Here is a 22,763-nt window from a genome sequence, read left to right as displayed (position 1 = left end):
GTAGGACCTGACTTTGCCTACGACTAGCCGCCAGCCCTCTCACGTTTAATGTGGCAATCCTAAGGGACGGTATTTGAGCCATCCTGATCTAAAAGAAAAGTAGGCCCTGAGCATGGTGCATACCGCTCACGACTAGCCATCGCCTAGCCGCCTCCGGGACCTCCCGGCTTGTTGGGGTCCTTAGGCGTGAGCGCTTTGTCGACAGGCTCTTTTTCAGGTGGTATGTTGGGCCTTGGCTTGAATGCCATCCGCCTCCCATGAGGTGTCTTGGTCGGCGGTCCCTCACTAGTAATGTTTGCCTGATCCTCGCGGTCCTTCGTCTGGTCGTGGGTGCGCTTGACGGAAGCAGCAAGAGCCCCAGTACGGTCGTCGTCGGCGACGCCCTCATCCTGCTGCATTGCGGTCGCGTCGTCAGGTGCGTCTTCACTGACGCTTCCCGTCGCCTGCCCCTCAGTCGTAGCGACCTGTTCCGCCCTACTCGGTTTCTGGGTAGCCTCAGCCGCCTTTCCGTCTTCCTCCAGAGTAGTCCCACTAGTTGTGGCTGTCGACACCATGTCACCGGTTCCTTTAGCCGCATCCTCCGCCTCGGCCACGTCCATGACGTGCTCTGCCGCCACGTCAATAGCTGGTGGGCCTGTCACAGCGGCATAAGACTTGACGCAGTCAGCGTCGACGTGGCCGAAACGTCTGCACCGGGAACAGCGGGGGACTCTGCACTCTCGGCGGACGTGTCCCGTGCCGTGACAGCGCAGGCACTGCATCGGTCGACCAGGAACGACGACCAAGGCCAACTCACCGCCGACGCGGATCTGGTGAGGAAGGTCCTCCACCTTGACGCTGCTCTTCAGTTTGAGAAGGACGGTCCTGGTCGTTGAGGTCTTGGTTCCCATGCCTTCAACGCGCCACCGCTCCCGGCTCACCTCCTCCACCTTGCCGAAAGCCGCGAACGCCGTCCGGACGTCCTCGTCGGCAACGCCATACAGCAACCAGTGAAGTCTAATCTTCCCCTGCTGGTCCTGCGGGTCAACGATGAGGCACCGTCGTCCCTTTACTTGCAGTTCCTTGAGGGCAAGCAGCCTTTTCGTTGCGTTCGCATCGCAGAGGGTCACTGCCCAGACGTGGTTGATTTGGTACGCCCCTATGCATACCACGTCCGGAAGCAGTCCCGTCGGCAGTAAGGCGTCCCTGAAATCTTCCACCTTGTACGGTCTCGCACGTACATCACCGTGCAAAAACACGGTGTTAATCACCACTTGTCCTTTAGGCAGTTGCGGCAAAATAAACGCATAATCCTTATCATCGGTGAGCCTGTTTCCGCGGCCAAAAGTGGCCGCTGTCGCTGCTCCACTGGAGCCATGATTCTGGTGACCGCTCAGCTCGGCTGCCGGAAGCAGAATGATTGCGCCACTTTTTCTTTATTGCCAGTCCTCGACATGTCACCACAACAGACATTCCTTAAGTGATATACACAAAAATGAAAGAAAGAATAATGAATACAAAAACCGAACGAGAAACAGTAATGAACACATTCGTTGCCGTCCGCTACTGTGGCATGATATTGTCGTATTAAAATTCCTTGAGCGCTGTCAGGGGTTCAACCCTCGACAGCCACTCAGGAACAGGCTGTTGCAACTTCTGCACTTCTACATATCGCTTCATACATTCTCGGAAGTATACACGCGCCGGTCGGGCATCCAGGTCACAATGGTAGCCCGCCATTCTTGCACGCCATAAACAGTGGATGCCCGTAAGCATGATAAGGTCGTACGGGAATGCTTCGTCATCATTTACTGCCAGAAACCTGATTGCGTGTGGATCTATCGGTAACTCCTTTTTTAATGTCCTTTGCAACATGTCCCAGAAAAAACCCCTTCTCAACAGTGGATGAAGACATAATGTATGCTTTCCGGTTTTTTTACAAATAAGGCAGTAGGTTCCCCAGGCACGTAGAACCCACGTTTTTCCAGGAAGATTTTGACAGATATGGTACCGGTGTGTAATTTAAAGAAGAAAGATTTCGTGGCTGGTTGAACTGGCATCATCTTCACCCTTTTGAGTGCGTCTAGGCCTGGGCCTTCACTGTACACGGCTCTGTACATGGGTACAAGGAAAACAGTGTCACACAAATCACGGTATAACTTTTTCCGTTTTGCAGTCCACAAATATTCACTTGAAAAACGAACACACAAAAAAGAAACACTGTCAACTATTTCCCGAAAGAAACCGCGGACAGATCCTGGCATTATTCCAGTACCTACTACAAATTCGGGAAGTGCTCTTGACAGCGTCATTTGAATCACGGTGCGCAGAAATGGGTCATTTGTGTCTCGAAAAAAGAAGAACCTGTTCATCAGTTGCGGAATGTCGAATACAAATGAACATTCCCCAGGTGAGGCTCGAAGTCGCGACCGCGGCATGGCTCACGAGAACTGTCGTACAAGTACCGTGCGCTAACCAATTGCTCCACTGGGGATTGAGTGCAGTAGAAACCTAAGGGAGCTTATATCGGGTAACAGGGGAATGATAAATTGGCGCGCTTATGAGAACTTTTTTCTCGAATATAAAAGAACATTCCCCAGGTGAGGCTCGAACTCACAACCCCGGCATGGTTTAGTGGCTGGTTGAACTGGCATCTTCTTCATACTTTTCAATACATCTAGGCCAGGGCCTCCATTGTAGGGGGCTCTGTACATGGGTACCAGAAAAACACTGTCACATAAATCACGATATAATTTTTTCTGTTTTACACTCAACAAATATGGACTGGAAAAACGAACACGCAAAAAGGAAACACTCTGAATTATTTCCCTAAAGAAACCACGAACTGGTCCTGGCATTGTTTCGGTGCCTACAACGAATTCGGGAAGTGATCTTGACAACCTCATTTGGATAACGGTGCGTAGAAATGGGTCATTTGTGTCTCGAAGAAAGAAGAACCTGTTTACTAGTTGACGCAAGAAGAGGTGCGCCAACCCCAGACCACCATCCTTCACGCGCCGGAAGAGATTATCTCGGCTACATCGCTCCCAGCTCGATGCCCACACGAAAACAGCGAACACGCGGTGCAGTTTCTGCACATTAATCCGAGAGCACTGTAGGACCTGCATTACGTACCAGATCTTTGTTACGAGAAACATGTTGCACGCTGTTGCTTTCGCGAACATTGACAGGTGGCCGGCGTTCCATCGGTCGGCTTTTTCTTTTATTTCTTTTGTCAGCTCCTTCCAGTACTCGCTACTGTCCTTGTAGGCATCAAGGGGAGCGCCAAGGTACTTAACTGGCGTCGTGACCCAGGTGACGTTCGAAAAGTGGTCTGGTGTGGGCGCCCATCCCCCGTGCCAAAACCCCAAACATTTCTGCCAGTTCACGAAGCTATTAGTGGCATTACCAAACTGTCTGACGAGACTCACGGCGTTCAATACACTTTGCGTATCTTTACAACATACAGCCACATCGTCAGCATATGCCAATAACTTCACCTCTGCTGCTTGGAGGCAAAATCTCTTAATGTATTCATTTTCAATGATGGCCTGGCATAGCGTTTCTATGTAAACACAAAACAGGAGTGGGCTGAGTGGACAACCCTGGCGAACGGAGCGCTTCACGTTAATGGGGGGTCCCCAGCATTTGATTAATTATAAGTCTCGTATAGCAACTCCGGTACGCCATGGTCACCCCCTCAGTGAATATGTGGCCAAAATTAACATGTTCAAGGATGGTGAGCAATATCTCGTGAGAAACGCAATCAAACGCTTTCTCCAAGTCAAGCTGGAGGATCGCAACTGCATGACACATGGCATCACAACACTCCAGCACACACTTCAACTTATGAATGTTAGTGAAGATGGTTCTTCCGCGAATGCCACACGTCTGGTGTGGGCCGACTACTTCCTTAATGACTGACTGCATACGCCGTGCCAGCACCTTCATCAGTATTTTGTAGTCGCAGTTAGTAAGCGCTATGGGTCTATAGGAGGAAAGTTGCTTGAGCTTCTCGGTCTCTTCTGTTTTAGGTATTAGTACTGTATGGGACTGGCCGAAGGATGGTGGAAATATTTTCATTTCGTATGCTTCATTGAAAACTGCGGTCAAGATAGGAGCTAGGTGGCTTTTGAACGATTTGTACCAAGCGGCGCAAAGACCGTCTGGACCTGGTGACTTGCCAGGGTTCAGGTCTTCGATGGCCTTTATCACTTCCTGTTCAGTTATCCGTCCTTCCAACGTTTGTTTAACGTCACTCGACAGCTGTGGCATTCGCTGCAAAAATAAGTGCTTGAAACTTTGCATGTAGACGGGCCTGAATGCGAAAAGCTTTTGGAAATGTTCAAAGAAGGCACGCCCTATATTGTTCATATCAGTTACTACCACCCCGTTATATTCGATGGCTTTAATCTGTTTGCGTCTGGAGTGCTTTTTTTCTAATCCCAGTGCTCTTTTCGAAGGCATTTCCCCCAATGCTAGTCTTTCTGCTCTCGCACGCACGAGCGCGCCTCGATAACGCTCTTCATCGAAAACCTCGAGCTTTTTCTTAATAGCATGCATATCTTCATGATAAGCGCCGAGTTGCATGCATTCGAGCATCACAAATTTTTCCAGTAATGCTTTTAAATCCCTTTCCCTTGCCTTCTCTTCATATCGTAGTACGCTACTTCTTTCAATTGCCTTGATTTTAATAGTTTGTTTCAACAGCTCCCATTCCTCGCCCAACTTCATAGAACTGTCTTTTCCAAAAGAGTTCAGAGCATTCACTACCGTTTCGTTAAATGTAGCATCCCGTAGAAGCTCAGCATTCATTTTCCACAGTTCCCAGACGGATTCTTTTCGTTCTTTTTTGCGGCCCACCCTGCATTTTACCAGGCAGTGGTCAGAAAAGGATGCGGCAGTAACTGCATAGCACTGGCATTTTTCTACTAAATGATATGATAGATAGATACGGTCTAATCGTGCATGACTTATTCCCTGGAAGTGGGTGTACCTCACTTCTTGGTAAGCCCCGAAACACTGAGCGATATCCCCTAATTCAAATTAGTGTATGATCTGCGCCATGATATCGCTGCTTTTGTCGTAAATTACGCGTCACGTAGACCTATCTTCGATGTTCAATGCACAATTGAAGTCCCCAACACAGGCTATCATTTTGTGCACAGAGAAGTGGTGCTTCAAGTTCAAAAAGAAATTTACCCTTTCTTGCACCGTATTAGGCGCATAAATGCACAACACGCGCCATTGGACATCGCAATAGCTGAAATCACAAACGACAAGTCAACCGGAAGAGCACGAGAAGTAACCGTCTATAACCAGGCCTGGAAGCTTCCTCACGAACAAGACACACCCCGCCGAAGTCCCTAAGGCGTGGCTCACTACCGTATAGTAGTTGTACGTGAACCTTTCCACCATGCTCCCGGTCTCCTCCTCGCCGTCTACCTTGGTTTCTTGCACTGCTAAAACGTCGAGGTCGTGGTTCTTTTAGCAGTCTGTACACCTGACTCTGTTTCCTACCAATTGCTCCACTGGGGATTGAGTGCAGCAGAAAACTAAGTGAGCATATATCGGGTAACAATGGAATGATAAATTGGCGTGCGTATGAGGACTTTTTTCTCGAATGTCGAATGTAAAACAACATTCCCCAGGTGAGGCTCGAACTCACAACCACGGCATGGCTCACGAGAACTGTCATATAATTCCCGTGCGCTAACCGATTGCGACACTGGGGATTGAGTGCTGCAGAAACCTAAGTGAGCATATATCGGGTAACAATGGAATGATAAATTGGCGTGCGTATGAGGACTTTTTTCTCGAATGTCGAATATAAAAGAACATTCCCCAGGTGAGGCTCGAACTCACAACCCCGGCATGGCTCACGAGAACTGTCATATAAGTACCGTGCGCTAACCAATTGCGCCACTGGGGATTGAGTGTAGCAGAAACCTAAGTGAGTATATACGGGGTAACAATGGAATGATAAACTGGCGTGCGTATGAGGACCTTTCCTCGAATGTCGAATATAAAAGAACATTCCCCAGGTGAGGCTCGAACTCACAATCCCGGCATGGCTCACGAGAACTGTCGTATAAGTACAGTGGGCTAACCAATTGCGCCACTGGGGATTGAGTGCAGCAGAAACCTAAGTGAGCATATATCGGGTAACAATGGAATGATAAATTGGCGTGCGTGCGAGCACTTTTTTCTCGGACGTCGAATATAAAAGAACATTCCCCAGGTGAGGCTCGAACTCACAACCCCGGCATGGCTCACGAGAACTGTCGTATAAGTACCGTGCGCTAACCGATTGCGACACTGGGGATTTTTTTTTCTTTATTGCCTGTTTTATAACGAATACACGATTCACAGCTATTCTCCGCTGCGATTACAAAACAAAAAAGACAGTTCAATGTGCGGGTGTACCTTGTCGATTAATTTTGGTTTAAAAAGGCTGAATGTTTCCAAGCTTTTCAAATGCTGTTAACCACTCAGGTGGTTTGCTGAGCGCTTTAAACGCTTCGCGAATGTACAATACATTTTCAACAAAATATTCTTTGGCTGGTTTAGCGTCAACATCCTCATTACGCACCGCCATTCGTGTTTTCCATACGCTGTGCATGCAGAGTAACATCACCATATCACATGGCATGCCTTCTGTCTCTTCAAACGGTAAAAAACGGATTCCAAAAGGTGTTAAAGGAAATTCTTTTTTTAGTGTCCTTTGCAGAATGTCCCAAAGGAAGACTGAGTCCCTGCACTCCAGAAATATGTGCTCCATTGTCTCCGGTTTCTGACATATTTGGCAATTCACACTCCAGGGTCCAAAGATCCCCTTCTCCTGCAGCCATGGCTTGACAGGAAGCGTGCCAGTGTGTAGCATGAAAAAAAATGTTTTTGTTGTTGCTCTTACAGGCATTTTCTTAACTCTTTTTAAGACATTCTGCTCACGCCCCAGTGCATATACTGCACGGTATATTGGTACTGGACACATGATATTAACTAAATCTCGGTATAATCGCTTTCTTGCGACCGTGTTCAGGTATTCCAAAGAAAAGTGTACTTTTAGAAAACGGAAAGAGCTTATCACTTCAAACAAAAAACCTCGGACAACAACTTGACGTATGCCATACGACGTCACAACATATTCTGGCAGTGCGTCACCTAATCGCGTCTGGATAACGCACCGCAAAAAACAATCGCTTTCGTCGCGCAAGAACATGAAGCGCGACACTACTTGTTTCAAAAATAAATGCGACAAACCCAGCCCTCCTTTCTGCACAGCGTGAAACAGATTCAGACGACTCGTGCGCTCCCATCCTGATCCCCACACGAACATAGCAAAAACCCTGTGCAACTTTTGTACACACACTCGGGATATACATAAAACTTGCAACATATAAAACACTTTATTGACAAGAAATAAATTGCAGACAGTGGCTCTCGTGAATATTGACAGATTCTTGCCTCCCCACTTCGTTGTTTGTGCTTTAGCCCGCTCAGTTTGTTCAGTCCATTGCGTCGTGGTATCGCGATAGTATTCCAAAGGAACACCAAGATAACTGGTTGGCGTATCTGTGAACGGTACTGTTTCTAACACTGCAGGCCGGCTGTCCCATTCACCGTGCCAGAAGCCTAAGCTTTTTGGCCAGCTTATGGCACTCCCCGTTAGACTGCAAAACTTTCTTGCATCCTTGACTGCCTCCCGAATGCTCTCTTGGTCAATGCAAAAAAGTGCGATGTCATCTGCGTAAGCTAGTATTTTTACTTCCTGAGTTAAAAGACGGTAGCCGCGAATGTTTTCGTTTTCTCGTACCTTCAAACAGAGAGGTTCAAGAAAAATCGCAAAAAGTAAGGGCGACAAAGGGCACCCCTGGCGCACACTGGATAATACTGGTATATTTTCGCTGAGTCTTTTATTGATTATAAGGTGAGCGGAACAGTTCTCATAAGCCATGGCTACTCCGTCCTGAATCACTTCGCCTACATTAATGTGTTTTAGCAGGGCAAGAAGTATGCTGTGAGCAACCCTGTCAAAAGCTTTTTCTAGGTCTAACTGAACCATTGCTACACATTCGAGGTTCGCATCACAGCATTCCAATATACTCCTAGCGATGTGAATATTCGACAATATTGTTCTATTCCTGGTACCACATGTTTGGTGTGGGCCTACTATGGATTTAATAACTGACTGCGTCCTTTTTCCGAGCACCTTCATGTAGATTTTATAATCCGAATTCGTAAGACTTATGGGCCTGTATCCAGCGACAGATTTCAGCTTTACCGTATCGGTGGTTTTCGGTATAAGCACAACATGACTTTTTCTGAATGATGGCGGCAAGTGCTTAGTTTCATGAGCTTCTGATATTACACTGTGCAGTATCTCGCTTATTTCTGCCTTGAAAGTTTTATAGAAAGCTGCTCCTAGGCCGTCTGGTCCAGGCGCCTTTCCTTTACCCAAGTCTTCTATGGCTTCTGTAATTTCTTTCGCAGAGATCGGTCTCTCGAGTCCCTCTTTTATTTCATCTTGTAATTTTGGCAGAAGTGTTAGAAAGGTGTTTACAAACTCTTCTGTTACGGGCACCTGCCTACCGAGCAACGCTCGGTAGTGTTCAACGAAAGCTTTTGCAATTACTTCTGGGTCTTTTGATATTGTGTTGTTAAAACAAATTTCTTTAATTATGTTTTTGGATGCGTAACCCTTTTCGTCACTGAGCGCGCGCTTAGTTGGCGCCTCTCCCAGCCACAGCCTCTCGGATCGTGCTCTTATCGCGGCTCCTTGGTAAATTTGAGCGTCCACCCTTTCAAGTTCGCGTTTAATTTCTCTAATCTGTTTCGAAAACAATCCCGGTATTGTGCACTCCGCGTTTAGAAAATAATCGAGCATGCTTTGCAGTTCTTTCTCTCTTTGTTTAGCTTTATGACGCATCACACATGCCCTCTCGATCGCACTCATTTTCACTTCAATTTTAAACTGCTCCCACAGCTCAGCCCAATTTGTTGTAGCATCTATTTGCATTACGTCAATTTTTCCTTTTACCGTTTTGAAAAACCATTCATCACTTAAGATCGTTTCGTTCATTTTCCACAGTTCCCAGTTAAAGTGAGACCCTCTATGTTTCGTGCCTAATGTACACGTTACTAGGCTGTGATCACTGAAGCTCACGTGCTTTACTGCGTAGCTAGTGACCGTTCGCGCAAGGTTTGCTGATACGTACAAACGATCTAGTCGAGCGTGACTCTGCCCTTGGAAATGAGTAAAAACAACGCTGTTACCGCTTAATATGCTTCCAACGTCTACTAAATCATAGTCTGCCACGATTGCGCAGAGTTGATGCGCACTTGTATCCCGTATTATTTTACTGGGCACCCTATCTTCGGACAAGCAAACACAATTGAAGTCACCAAGAAGAACAACATTTCTTTCACACGTCAGGTGTGACTCAACAAAGTTAAAAAAAAATTTTCCTATCACTAATTTTGTTTGGAGCGTACACACAGACAATTCGCCAATCAATATTATTGAAAGAGAAATCACATAGGACCAATCGCCCATCTTGGGCCGACATTACACTCTGCTCAACAATACCTATTGAATTACGCAAAAATAAAAGACAACCACCGGCCTTACCTACTCCATGACAAACACAAGTGTTGTAACGCGATTTAAAAACCTGAACCATTTTGTCCGTTTGCTCTTCGCTTTCAATTTTAGTTTCTTGAACAGCAAGAATATCTATGTCGTTTTCCAGCATCAGGCGACTTAATTGTGCTTGTCGCCGTCTAGCCGTTAACCCTCGTACGTTAAGCGTGCCAATACGCATTGCTATTCCATGATTATTTGCCATTGAAAGAGAAGAGCAAGCGCAAACTACAATTCATTTTGGAAATCAAAGACCGCCAAACTTACAAAAACAGAACCCTGCACCATCATAAGCTCCGTCTCATACGGCGAAGGCATGACGTTACCAAATGCGCTACTCATCATTCACTTAAAGGTTCCGCAGCACCTAGTCCTTACTGAGCCTTCTACCAAACAGCACCCCGCTACCGCGGGGGAACTGTCGGCGTCGTCCGCTTATCTGGTGGGACAGCAGGCGTCTGTCGCCCGTCTGGTGGGACGGTCGGCGTCTGCCTACCACCTGGCGGATTGGTCAGATTGGTCGGCGTCTGACGCCCCTCAGGTGGAAGTTCTCGCGTCGGCCTCCTCTCGAGCGGAACGTTCGGCTTGGGCTTGAGTGTAGACCGCCGGAAAGAGGAAGCCTTCGTGGGTGGCCCTTCGCTGCTGATACCGTCGTCTTGCTCAAGCCTGCCATCTTGATCGGGTATTTCGCGAGGTCTCTTTGAAACGGCGCTGGCGTGGTCCATTTGCTCGCCGGATTCTTCGATGAAGGCAGCGCCAGAGTTGCCCTGTCGCAGAACGCCCTCGGCAGCCTCCGCGTCGCCCCCACTTTCACGCACCGTAGAATTTTCTGCCGACGGTTCACCTTGCACTTCGTTCTTGGCCACTGCCTCGCTACTGCCCATTCTGGGTTGGCACTTGACGCTTGCCATGACCACTGGCTTCTCTTCCGTGCCTCGTGGGTCTCCGCCCGCTCCAGCAGTCTCTTCCGCGTCCGCTTGATCCATCAAGTGCTCGTCTAACGCGTCGCTCGGGCCAGACCCGGTCACGTTAGCGTAGCTTCTCACGCACTGGGTCTCGTCGTGGCCGAAACGACGACAGAGCCCACAGCGTGGCACACGGCACTCGCGCCGTATATGGCCGGTGCCGCGGCATCGGAGGCAGAGCGGAGCTCTGCCTGGCACGATCACGAGCGCATGGTCCTCTGATACTCGTAGCTGATGCGGGATGTCTTCCATGGTCATACCAGCCATCAGCCGTAACGATACCAGACGCGTGTGAGAACCTTTGTCGCCGCACCCTGGTACTCGCCACCGCTCCCTGGAAATTTCGGTCACCGTTCCGAACGGCGCCAAGGCTGCTCTGACGTCCTCGTCGGGAGTCGTGTGAAGCAGCCAGAACAGCTTCATTCTGCAGAATGAAGCTGTTCATTCTGCAGTGCTGCAGAAACCTAAGTGAGCATATATCGGGTAACAATGGAATGATAAATTGGCGTGCGTATGAGGACTTTTTTCTCGAATGTCGAATATAAAAGAACATTCCCCAGCTGAGGCTCGAACTCACAACCCCGGCATGGCTCACGAGAACTGTCATATAAGTACCGTGCGCTAACCAATTGCGCCACTGGGGATTGAGTGTAGCAGAAACCTAAGTGAGTATATACCGGGTAACAATGGAATGATAAACTGGCGTGCGTATGAGGACTTTTTTCTCGAATGTCGAATATAAAAGAACATTCCCCAGCTGAGGCTCGAACTCACAACCCCGGCATGGCTCACGAGAACTGTCATATAAGTACCGTGCGCTAACCAATTGCGCCACTGGGGATTGAGTGTAGCAGAAACCTAAGTGAGTATATACCGGGTAACAATGGAATGATAAACTGGCGTGCGTATGAGGACTTTTTTCTCGAATGTCGAATATAAAAGAACATTCCCCAGGTAAGGCTCGAACTCACAACCCCGGCATGGCTCACGAGAACTGTCGTATAAGTACCGTGCGCTAACCGATTGCGACACTGGGGATTGAGTGCTGCAGAAACCTAAGTGAGCATATATCGGGTAACAATGGAATGATAAATTGGCGTGCGTATGAGGACTTTTTTCTTGAATGTGGAATATAAAAGAACATTCCCCAGGTGATGCTCGAACTCACCACTCCGTCATGGCTCACGAGAACTGTCATATAAGTACCGTGCGCTAACCAATTGCGCCACTGGGGATTTTTTAAAAATTTATTGCCGATCTTCGACATTGTACAAAGCACATAATCGAGAACAAAATTACAATACGCATTTAACAAATACAATACATTTTGAAAGGATATACATGCCATCAGTCCTATAAGGACTGGCGTTGTCGGATTAAAATTCTTTCAAAGCTGTCAGAGGTTCTATCCTCGACAGCCATTCGGGTACACATTCTTGTATTTTCTTCATTTCAATGAAACTAGACATGCTTTCTCTGAAATAAATACGCGCAGGCCTAGCGTCCGGGTCGCAGTAGTACCCAGACATCATTGCACGCCATAAACTATGAAGGCCTTTGAGCATTATTAGGTCGAAGGGAACCTCGTCGTCATTTCTTACCGCTGAGTACCTGATGCCATGCGGATTTAACGGTAACTCCTTCTTCATTGTTCTTTGTAGGACATCCCAGAAGAACACTCCGGCCCAGCAATGCAAAAAGACATGGTCTATTGTTTCGGGTTGCTTGCAAATCAAGCAGTGCGAGCCCCAGGGTACAAGCAAGCCACGTTCTTCCATGAATGTCTTCACTGAGAGCGTTCCTGTGTGTAATTTAAAAAAGAATGTCTTTACCCCAGTAGGCACCTCCATATTTTTCACTCGCTTAAGGACATCCAGTCCTGATCTTCCACTGTATAGCGCTCTGTACAATGGCACTGGAAATACAATGCCGCAAACATCTTTATATAATGCTTTCCTTTTAACTTCACATAAATAATCAAACGAAAAACGAACAGAAAGAAAGCGCACACTATCCACAACTTCTTTAAGGTAGCCCCGAAGCGTTCCCGGCAGACTATCAGTACTAACGATAAGTGCCGGCAAAGCGTCTCTCAACCTTAGCTGGCATACCGTACGCAGGAATGGATCACTCACATCCCGAAAAAACAAAAATCTGTTGACGAGCTGTTGTACAAAAAGATGCGCCAAGCCCAGCCCCCCTTCCTTCTGGTGCCTGAACAGATTGGTTCGGCTACACCTTTCCCAGGTAGAGCCCCAGATAAAAACCGCGAACACTCTGTGCAAATTTTGCACGTTTACTCTTAAACAGTAGATCGTTTGCATGACGTACCACAACTTCGTAATAAAAAACATGTTAGACACTGTTGACTTTGCAAAAATTGACAGGTTGATGCCGTTCCACCTTTCTGCTTTTTCTATAGTTTCTTTTGCTTGATTCGTCCAGTATTCATCGCTATTTTTGTAACTGTCCATGGGAACACCTAGATATCTGGTCGGGGTTCTTATCCATCTCACATTTGCAAAATTGTCCAGGGCCGAAGACCACTCTCCGTGCCACAAACCAAGCGACTTGCGCCAGTTTACTCTACTGCCCGTCACATCGCAAAAATTTTTCACTACGCTTATCGTTTCCGTCACACTTTGTTTGCTTGTACAACACACTGCGATGTCATCTGCATATGCCAAGAGTTTGACTTCTGTGTTTGCCAAGCTGTAACCGCGTATTTGATCATTTTCAATTATGGCCAAACACATAGTTTCTATGTACATCCCAAACAAAAGAGGACTGAGGGGGCAGCCCTGACGCACAGAACGCATGACGTTAATGGGGGCCCCCAATGATTTATTCACAATTAAGCGTGTAGTGCAGTTCTGGTACGCCAACGCCACTCCCTCAGTGATTATGGAACCAACATTAACTTGGTCGAAAATGGCAAACAAAATATTACGAGAGACACAATCAAAGGCTTTCTCAAGGTCGAGCTGGAGCACTGCGACTCCGCCCGCGGTGACGTCACAGTACTCGAGCACGCACCGCATCGTGTGAATATTTGAAAAAATCGACCTTCCCTTGAGACCGCACGTTTGATGACCAGCAACTATTTCCTTTATGACGCTTTGAAGTCTGGCTGCCAAAACCTTCATAGAAATCGTATAATCAATATTGGTTAACGATATCGGCCTGTAAGATGTCACCAGCCTAAGTTTATCCACTTGATCACTCTTAGGGATGAGTATGGTATGCGCTTTGCCAAAGGAAGGCGGCAAAGCTTTGTTAACATACGCATCATTAAACAGGTTTGTTGGCAGCGGCGACAGTTCTTTCTTGAAAGCTTTATATAAACAAGCGCCCAGGCCATCAGGTCCAGGCGATTTGCCTTGGTTCAAGCCATCAATCGCCTTTTGATCTTCGCTTTCTGTTATTTTCCCTTCTATTCGTTCTTTCGTGTCGTCACTCAATCGCGGCATGCGACCGAGAAAAACCTTTTTAAACTCGTCTACATTCGCTTCTTGAAACGCATAGAGCGACTGATAATACTCTAGAAACGCTTGGCCTATGCTCTTAGTGTCTTCAGGAATTGTGCCGTTCCATAGAATTTTATCGACGTGATTCCTTCGAACATGCGCTTTTTCAAGTCCAAGCGCCCTTTTCGTGGGCGTCTCCCCCGCTACTATGGCATTTGCTCTTGCGCGCACAATCGCTCCTTCATACCGTTCCTTGTCAAGCTGCTCGATTTTTTCTTTAATAGACAGTTTTAGTTACACGTACGTAGCGGCTTTGCGTACGTAGAGCTTCTACGTGTGAGCAGTGCGCATGCGTAGAACGTAGCGGACGCGCGCGCTTCTCACGGACGTACGTGAGATTCAATTCTTTGCGTTCGTTTCTTGCGCACGTAGTCAGCTTCGCGCGGGAGTTCCGCGAGATCACGAACAAGCCATTGCGAGCCGCTCGCGCGCAGACGGCTCGCATCGAAACACGGCGACAGAGTTGGATTGGCTACCGCCGTGTTCACATTTCCCGATAGATGGAGCTACGGGGTCCCTCTTGGCGTGCGTCGCGTGCGTGTAGCTAAAAGCGTTTCAGATGGCATGCACGTAAGGAACGTAGGCTTTTCACGTTTGCGTACGTGAAGCCTCTACGTACGTGTAACTAAAACTGTCTAATGGTTCGCACGTCTTCTTTATACGCCCCAGGCTCTTCGCACTCAAGCGCTATCAGCTGCTTAAGTGTCTTTCGTAAGCGCCTTTCTTTCATTTCCTTCTCATACTTTAAGCAGCTCGATCTTTCTAAAGCTTTCATTTTTACGTTTTGTTTGAAGCATTCCCATTTTTCTGCTATTGTTTCACTATATTCCTCATTTACTTTCCTGACGGCCTCATGCACTGCCTCTACAAATGGCTTGTCTTTTAGTAATAAGGCATTCATTTTCCATAGGTCCCAATTAAAATCTTCTTTCTTCCTCTCCGTGCCTATATGACATTTCACCAAGCAGTGATCTGTAAACGATACTGGTGTCACAGAATAACTATGGAACTTTGGAATCATGCCTTGCGATACGTATATGCATTCTAACCGAGCATGGCTACGACCTTGAAATCGCGTGTACATGACTTCCCGCTCCCCTTCCAGGCACTCACAGACATCGTCCAGTTCATTATCCCTAATTAGCTTTGTCAACACACTACTGCTTTTCTTGCGAATACCAGCATTATTGACTCTATCTCGAGCCCTCAAAACACAATTGAAATCCCCCAACAAAACCATGCATTTATCAGTGGTAACATACTGGAAAAGGTTCGCAAAAAATAAGGCGCGCTCTTCCACAACATTCGGCGCATATATGCACATGACTCTGAATTCAAGGTCACGAAAACCAAAATCACAAAAAACAATCCTTCCGGATTGACATGAAAATACATTTTTAACAAGAAGGCCAAGCAACTTTTTAACAAACAGAACACAACCGGTGGACGTCCCTACAGCGTGGCTCACGACCGCATAATATCTAGTCGTGAAACGCCGCACCATGCCCCCGGTCTTGTCCTCTCCGTCAACTTTTGTCTCCTGGACAGCTAGAACGTCTAGGTCGTGGTCAGTGGCCAGCCGTAGGACTTGACTTTGCCTACGCCTAGCCGCCAACCCTCTTACGTTTAGTGTGGCAATAGCGGGTGACGGATTAGAAGCCATGCTGAACTAAAGTATAAGGTAGGCCCGGAGCATGGTGCTTACCCTTCACGACCAGCCCTCGGCTAGCCGCCTCCGGGACCGGCGGTCTTCCCGGTGGTGTTCGTCTGCTGCACTTTGTCACCAGGCCTTCTCTCGAGCGGTACATTTGGCTTAGGCTTGAAGACCGACCGCCTCCCTTGAGGCGTCTTCGCCGGCGGGCCGTCACTAGTGCTGGATGCCGCGTTGTTCTTGTCCCCGGCCTCGTCACGGGGGCGCTTGGATGCGGCACCGAGACCAGCGGCACGGTCCCCATCGTGAGCGTACTCGCCCTGTTGCATCGCTGACTCGTCGTCGTCCCGTTCAGCTTCACTAGCGCTTGCCTTCGCAGGATCTTTGGCCTTGTCGACCCTTGCAGGCCCAGTAACCTGCTCAGCGACTTGGACGACCTTGGCGTCAGCGACCTCCGGCCCCGTCGTGGTACTTGTCTTCCCTGGGGGCACTTGTTCTCCGGCTCCCTTAGCAGCATCTTCGGTCTCAACTGCATCCATGACGTGTACTGCCGCCTCTTCACCCGTGACTGGGCTAGTCGCAGTAGCGTAAGTCTTGACGCAGTCGGCGTCGACGTGCCTGAAGCGTCTGCAACGCGAGACGCGCGCCACCTTACAGTCCCGCCTGACGTGTCCCGTGCCTTGGCAGCGTAGGCATTGCATCGGAAGACCGGGTACCACCACCAAGGCCAACTCCCCGGCAACGCGTATCTGGTGAGGAATATCTTCGACTTTCAGTCCGCCCTTCAGCTTGAGAAGAACGGTCCTCGTGGTCGAACATTTCTCTGCAACAGCTTGAACACGCCACTTCTCCCGGCTCACCTCAACCACCTTGCCGAAGGCCGCCAACGCAGTCCGCACATCTTCATCTTCCACGCCGTGTAGCAGCCAGTGAAGCCGGAGCTTCACCTGCTGGTCCTGAGTGTCGACGATAACACATCGCCGCCCCTTAACCTGAATCTCTTTCAAGGCCAACAGTCGCTTTGTTGCAGCAGCATCACCGAGGGTCACTGCCCAGACATGATTCACTTGGTACGCGCCAAGGCACACAACTTCCGGTAGCAGGCCCGTGGGCGTAAGAGCATCCCTAAAGTCCTCGACCTTATACGGCCTCGCTCGTACATCACCATGTAGAAACACGGTGTTATTAACAATTCGTCCTTTTGGCAGCTGAGGCAAAATAAACCGGTAGTCGGTTTCTTCGTCGCTGCTAAACCTGTTTCCACGGCCAAAAGTGGCCGCTGTCGCTGCTCCACTGGAGCCCATGATTCCGCTGAACGCTCAGCTCGGCTGCCGGAAGCAGAATCCTGCGCCACTGGGGATTGAGTGTAGCAGACACCTAAGTGAGTATATATCGGGTAACAATGGAATGATGAATTGGCGTGCGTATGAGGACCTTTTTCTCGCATGTCAATTATAAAACAACATTCCCCAGGTGAGGCTCGAACTCACAACCCCGGCATGGCTCACGAGAACCGTCATATAAGTACCGTGCGCTAACCAATTGCGCCACTGGGGATTGAGTGTAGCTGAAACCTAAGTGAGTATATATCGGGTAACAATGGAATTATAAATTGGCGTGCGTATGAGGACTTTGAGGACACACGGTGCGCAGGAATGGGTCTCTAACATCAAGGAAAAATAAAAACCTGTTTACAATCTGTCGCACAAACAAATATCCCAGTCCTAAACCACCGGTCTTCACCTGTCGAAACAAGTTCGTGCGGCTGCACCTCTCCCATGTGGACGCCCAAACAAGGACAGCAAATACACGGTGCAGCTTCTGCACGTTTACTCGGGAACAGTGTAGCACTTGCATTGCATACCACAACTTACTAATAAAAAAATATTGCACACCGTAGCTCTTGCGAACACTGATAGATGAGCGCTTGTCCATGTGTCCGCTTTTTCTCGCGTCTCATGCAGCTGCGCTCACCAGTACGGATCAGTGTCTCTATAAAATTGCAGCGGCACCACCAAGTACTTCGGAGGCGTTGTCACCCAAGCCACGTTGGCAAAAGTTTCTGGGGTTGAAGGCCATTCTCCGTGCCAAAATCCCAGGCAGTTATCCCAATTGACCCGGCTTCCGGTTAGCTCACTGAAGCACTGCACCCTTTCAACTGTTTTACTAACATTTTCCTTGTCCCTGCAAAGAACTGCAACATCGTCTGCATACGGAAGCAATTTCACTTCGATTGCTTGTAGTCTAAATCCATGAATTTCATCGCTTTGCATTATGTTCAGACACAGTGCCTCAATATATATATCAAACAACAGAGGGCTGAGGGAGCGACCCTGGCGCACCGAACGTCGTACGTTTATGGGGGCCCCCAGCAACTTATTAACAAGTAGCCTCGTAGTGCAGTTACGGTACGCCAAGCTCACTCCCTCTCGGATGACCGAACCTATATTGATGTAGTCCAGGATGCAAAACAGAATATAATGTGGCACACAATCAAATGCCTTTTCCAAATCTAATTGTAGTAGTGCGACACGTGCATATGTGGCGTCACAGCATTCAAGTACACACCTCGCCTTGTGAATGTTGTGAACGATGGAACGGCCTTTGATCCCACACGTTTGATGAGGGCCAACTATTTCGCCTATAACAGTCTGTAATCTCCTGGCAAGAACCTTCATGTAGATTTTGTAGTCTACGTTTGTCAGAGCGATAGGTCTGTATGACGATACCTGCTTAAGTTTATCTACTTTGTCGGTTTTCGGAATAAGTACAGTATGTGACGTTCCAAACGACACAGCTAAAACATTTATTTCATATGCCTCATTGAATACCGCAGTCAGCAATGGAGCTAGTTGTTGCTTGAAAGCTTTGTAGAAGGCTGCACTCAAGCCATCAGGCCCAGGCGATTTTCCAGGGTTTAAATTATCTATTGCACGCTCTACTTCCTGCTCGCTAATGGCCGTGTCCAGTCTTGCTTTTTGTTCCTCGTCTAGTCGTGGCATAGCCCGCAGATACGATTCTTTAAACCGGTCCAGGTCGACATAACGCAAATCGAACAATGCCTGGTAATACTCAAAGAAAGCTTGCCCGATTTCTCTATTATCTGTTGCGGTGCGGCTCGCCCATTGTACCTCAGGGACATGGTTCCTTCTTGTGTGCGCTTTTTCCATCCCTAGCGCCCGTTTTGTGGGCGTCTCCGCCACGGCAAGATGTTCAGCTCTCGCGCGCACAAGCGCTCCACGATAGCGTTCTTCATCATGAATTTATAATTTTTGTTTTATTTTCCTAACGTCTTTCATGTATAACCCCGGTGCCTTGCACCCCAGAACTAATAATTTTTCTAGCATAGACTTTAACTGCGTTTCATTTAATTTTTCTTGGTACTGTATGCAGCTCGCCCTTTCAATTCCTTTTATTTTTATCTGTTGCTTGCACAGTTCCCATTCCTGGCCCAATTCATGTATTCCCCCTCCAGTGACTTTACTAATTTCTTCCTCCGCTCCCTTAGCGAATTCTTGATCATAGAGCAGTTTGTTGTTTAACTTCAAAAGACCCCACTGAAAACAGCTGCTTCACTTTTTTGCGCCTATGAAACATTCAACCATGCAGTGATCCGAGAAGGGCGCGGGCACTACGTCAAAGCCATGACACTTTGGGACCAAACATGCAGACACGTAAATCCTGTCGACTCGGGCGTGGCTGGTACCTTGGAAATGAGTGTACTTTACTGGGCACCTGCGCACCAGGCATTCTCCCACGTCCTCTAAAGCAAATTCATCAATTAATCGAATAAGAACGACCTTACTACTATCCCTGAAAGTACGCGCACTAGTTTTGTCATCGGCGCTCAGAACACAATTGAAGTCACCCAACAGAATGAGCTGCCTTTCCGTGTTCAGGTGTTGCTTAATAAATTCAAAAAAGACAGTCCTCTCGTGAACTGCGGTGCCACTGGGGATTGAGTGCAGCAGAAACCTAAGTGAGCATATATCGGGTAACAATGGAACGATAAATTGGCGTGCGTATGAGGACTTTTTTCTCGAATATAAAAGAACATTCTCCAGGTGAGGCTCAAACTCACAACCCCGGCATGGCTCACGAGAACTGTCGTATAGGTACCGTGGGCTAACCAATTGTGCCACTGGGGATTTATTTTTCCTTTATTGCCAGTCCTCGACATATCACCACTCAAATTCCTAAATGATATAAACAAAGACCAAAGAAGCAAAAAGGAATGAATCCGCAACTGTGGCTCGACGTTGTCGGATTACAATTCCTTTAGTGCTGTCAGGGGTTCAACCCTCGACAGCCACTCAGGAACAGGCTGTTGCAACTTCTGCACTTCGACATACCGTTGCATGCATTCACAAGTGTATAGACGAGCCGGTCGGGCATTCGGGTCACAATGGCAACCCGCCATTCTTGCACGCCATAAACAGTGGAGGCCCGTAAGCATGATCAGGTCGTACGGGAAACCTTCGTCGTCATATACCGGCTGAAACCTGATTCCGTGGGGATCTATAGGTAGCTCCTTTTTTAGAGTCCTTTGTAACACGTCCGAGAAAAAGACCTCTTCCCAACAGTGGATTAAGACATGATCTATGCTTTCTGTTTTTTCACATACAAGGCAGTGGGTTCCCCATGGCATGTAGAACCCACGTTGTCCAAGAAAGATTTTAACAGGTAGAGTACCGGTGTGTAATTTAAAGGAGAACGATTTAGTGGCTGGTTGAACTGGCATATTCATCACCCTTTTCAATACATCTAGGCCTGGGCCTCCACTGTACGGGGCTCTGTACATGGGTACCAGCAAAACACTGTCACATAAATCACGATATAACTTTTTCCGTTTTACACTCCACAAATATGCACTGGAAAAACGAACACGCAAAAAGGAAACACTCTGAATTATTTCCCGAAAGAAACCACGAACTGGTCCTGGCATTGTTTCGGTGCCTACAACGAATTCGGGAAGTGATCTTGACAACCTCATTTGGATAACGGTGCATAGAAATGGGTCATTTGTGTCTTGAAAAAAGAAGAACCTGTTTACTAGTTGACGCAAGAAGAGGTGCGCCAACCCCAGACCACCATCCTTCACGCGCCGGAAGAGATTATCTTGGCTACATCGCTCCCAGCTCGATGCCCACACGAAAACAGCGAACACGCGATGCAGTTTCTGCACATTAATCCGAGAGCACTGTAGGACCTGCATTACGTACCAGATCTTTGTTACGAGAAAACTGTTGCACGCTGTTGCTTTCGCGAACATTGAAAGGTGGCCGGCGTTCCATCGGTCGGCTTTTTCTTTTATTTCTTTGGTCTGCTCCTTCCAGTACTCGCTACTGTCCTTGTAGGCATCAAGGGGTGCGCCAAGGTACTTAACTGGCGTCGTGACCCAGGTGACGTTCAAAAAGTGGTCTGGTGTGGACGCCCATCCCCTGTGCCAAAACCCCAAACATTTCTGCCAGTTCACGAAGCTATTAGTGGCATTACCGAACTGCCTGACGATACTCTCGGCGTTCAATACACTTTGCGTATCTTTACAACATACAGCCACATCGTCAGCATATGCCAATAACTTCACCTCTGCTGCTTGGGGGAAAAATCCCTTAATGTATTCATTTTCAATGATGGCCTGACATAGCGTTTCTATGTAAACACAAAACAGGAGTGGGCTGAGTGGACAACTCTGGCGAACGGAGCGCTTCATGTTAATGGGGGCCCCCGCGTTTGATTAATTGTAAGTCTCCTATAGCAACTCCGGTACGCCATGGGCACCCCCTCAGTGATTATGTGGCCAAAATTAACATGTTCAAGGATGGTGAGCAATATCTCGTGAGAAACGCAATCAAACGCTTTCTCCAAGTCAAGCTGGAGGATCGCAACTGCATCACACATGGCATCACAACACTCCAGCACACACTTCAACTTATGAATGTTAGTGAAGATGGTTCTTCCGCGAATGCCACACGTCTGGTGTGGGCCGACTGCTTCCTTAATGACTGACTGCATACGCCGTGCCAGCACCTTCATCAGTATTTTGTAGTCGCAGTTAGTAAGCGCTTTGGGTCTATAGGAGGAAAGTTGCTTGAGCTTCTCGGTCTCTTCTGTTTTAGGTATTAGTACTGTATGGGACTGGCCGAAGGATGGTGGAAATATTTTCATTTCGTAATATTCATTGAAAACTGCGGTCAAGATAGGAGCTAAGTGGCTTTTGAACGATTTGTACCAAGCGGCACAAAGACCGTCTGGACCTGGTGACTTGCCAAGGTTCAGGTCTTCGATGGCCTTTATCACTTCCTGTTCAGTTATTCGGCCTTCCAACGTTTCTTTAACGTCACTCGACAGCTGTGGCATTCGCTGCGAAAATAAGTGCTTGAAACATTGCATGTTGACGTGCCTGAATGCGAAAAGCTTTTGGAAATGTTCAATGAAGGCGCGCCCTATATTCTTCATATCAGTTACTACCACCCCGTTATATTCGATGGCCTCAATCTGTTTGCGTCTGGAGTGCTTTTTTTCTAATCCCAGTGCTCTTTTCGAAGGCATTTCCCCGCATGCTAGTCTTCCTGCTCTCGCACGAACGAGCGCGCCTCGATAACGCTCTTCATCGAAAACCTTGAGCTTTTTCTTAATAGCACGTATATCTTCTTGATAAGCGCCGGGTTGCATGCATTCGAGCGTCACAAATTTTTCCAGTATGTTTTTAAATTCCTTTCTCTTGCCTTGTCTTCATGTCGTAGTACGCTGCTTCTTTTAATCGCCTTGATTTTAATAGTTTGTTTCAACAGCTCCCATTCCTCGCCCAACTTCATAGAACTGTCTTTTCCAAAAGAATTCAGAGCATTCACTACCGTTTCGTTAAAAGTATCATCCCGTAGAAGCTCAGCATTCATTTTCCACAGTTCCCAGACGAATTCTTTTCGTTCTTTTTTGCGGCCCACCCTGCATTTTACCAGGCAGTAGTCAGAAAAGGATACGGCAGTAACTGTATA

The 22,763-nt window shown here is 47.8% G+C and overlaps 5 non-coding genes across 5 annotated transcripts; all 5 read right to left on the bottom strand.

The window, feature by feature from the left end:
• Positions 1–5,819: 5,819 nt before the first annotated feature.
• On the bottom strand, positions 5,820–5,911 carry TRNAI-UAU (transfer RNA isoleucine (anticodon UAU)). The gene is given in 2 exon segments: positions 5,820–5,855; positions 5,874–5,911. It is a non-coding gene; the product is annotated as a tRNA-Ile (tRNA).
• A 301-nt stretch (positions 5,912–6,212) lies between these two features.
• TRNAI-UAU (transfer RNA isoleucine (anticodon UAU)) lies at positions 6,213–6,304 on the bottom strand. Its single transcript is given in 2 exon segments — positions 6,213–6,248; positions 6,267–6,304. It is a non-coding gene; the product is annotated as a tRNA-Ile (tRNA).
• Positions 6,305–11,139: 4,835 nt separating this feature from the next.
• Positions 11,140–11,231, bottom strand: TRNAI-UAU (transfer RNA isoleucine (anticodon UAU)). Its single transcript is given in 2 exon segments — positions 11,140–11,175; positions 11,194–11,231. It is a non-coding gene; the product is annotated as a tRNA-Ile (tRNA).
• Positions 11,232–11,336: 105 nt separating this feature from the next.
• TRNAI-UAU (transfer RNA isoleucine (anticodon UAU)) lies at positions 11,337–11,428 on the bottom strand. Its single transcript is given in 2 exon segments — positions 11,337–11,372; positions 11,391–11,428. It is a non-coding gene; the product is annotated as a tRNA-Ile (tRNA).
• Positions 11,429–17,230: 5,802 nt separating this feature from the next.
• Positions 17,231–17,322, bottom strand: TRNAI-UAU (transfer RNA isoleucine (anticodon UAU)). The gene is given in 2 exon segments: positions 17,231–17,266; positions 17,285–17,322. It is a non-coding gene; the product is annotated as a tRNA-Ile (tRNA).
• Positions 17,323–22,763: the final 5,441 nt, after the last annotated feature.

The sequence above is a fragment of the Dermacentor variabilis genome, unplaced genomic scaffold, assembly GCF_050947875.1.
Source record: "Dermacentor variabilis isolate Ectoservices unplaced genomic scaffold, ASM5094787v1 scaffold_17, whole genome shotgun sequence".
NCBI classification, from domain to species: domain Eukaryota; kingdom Metazoa; phylum Arthropoda; class Arachnida; order Ixodida; family Ixodidae; genus Dermacentor; species Dermacentor variabilis.
This window is presented reverse-complemented; position numbering and strand designations above follow the sequence as displayed.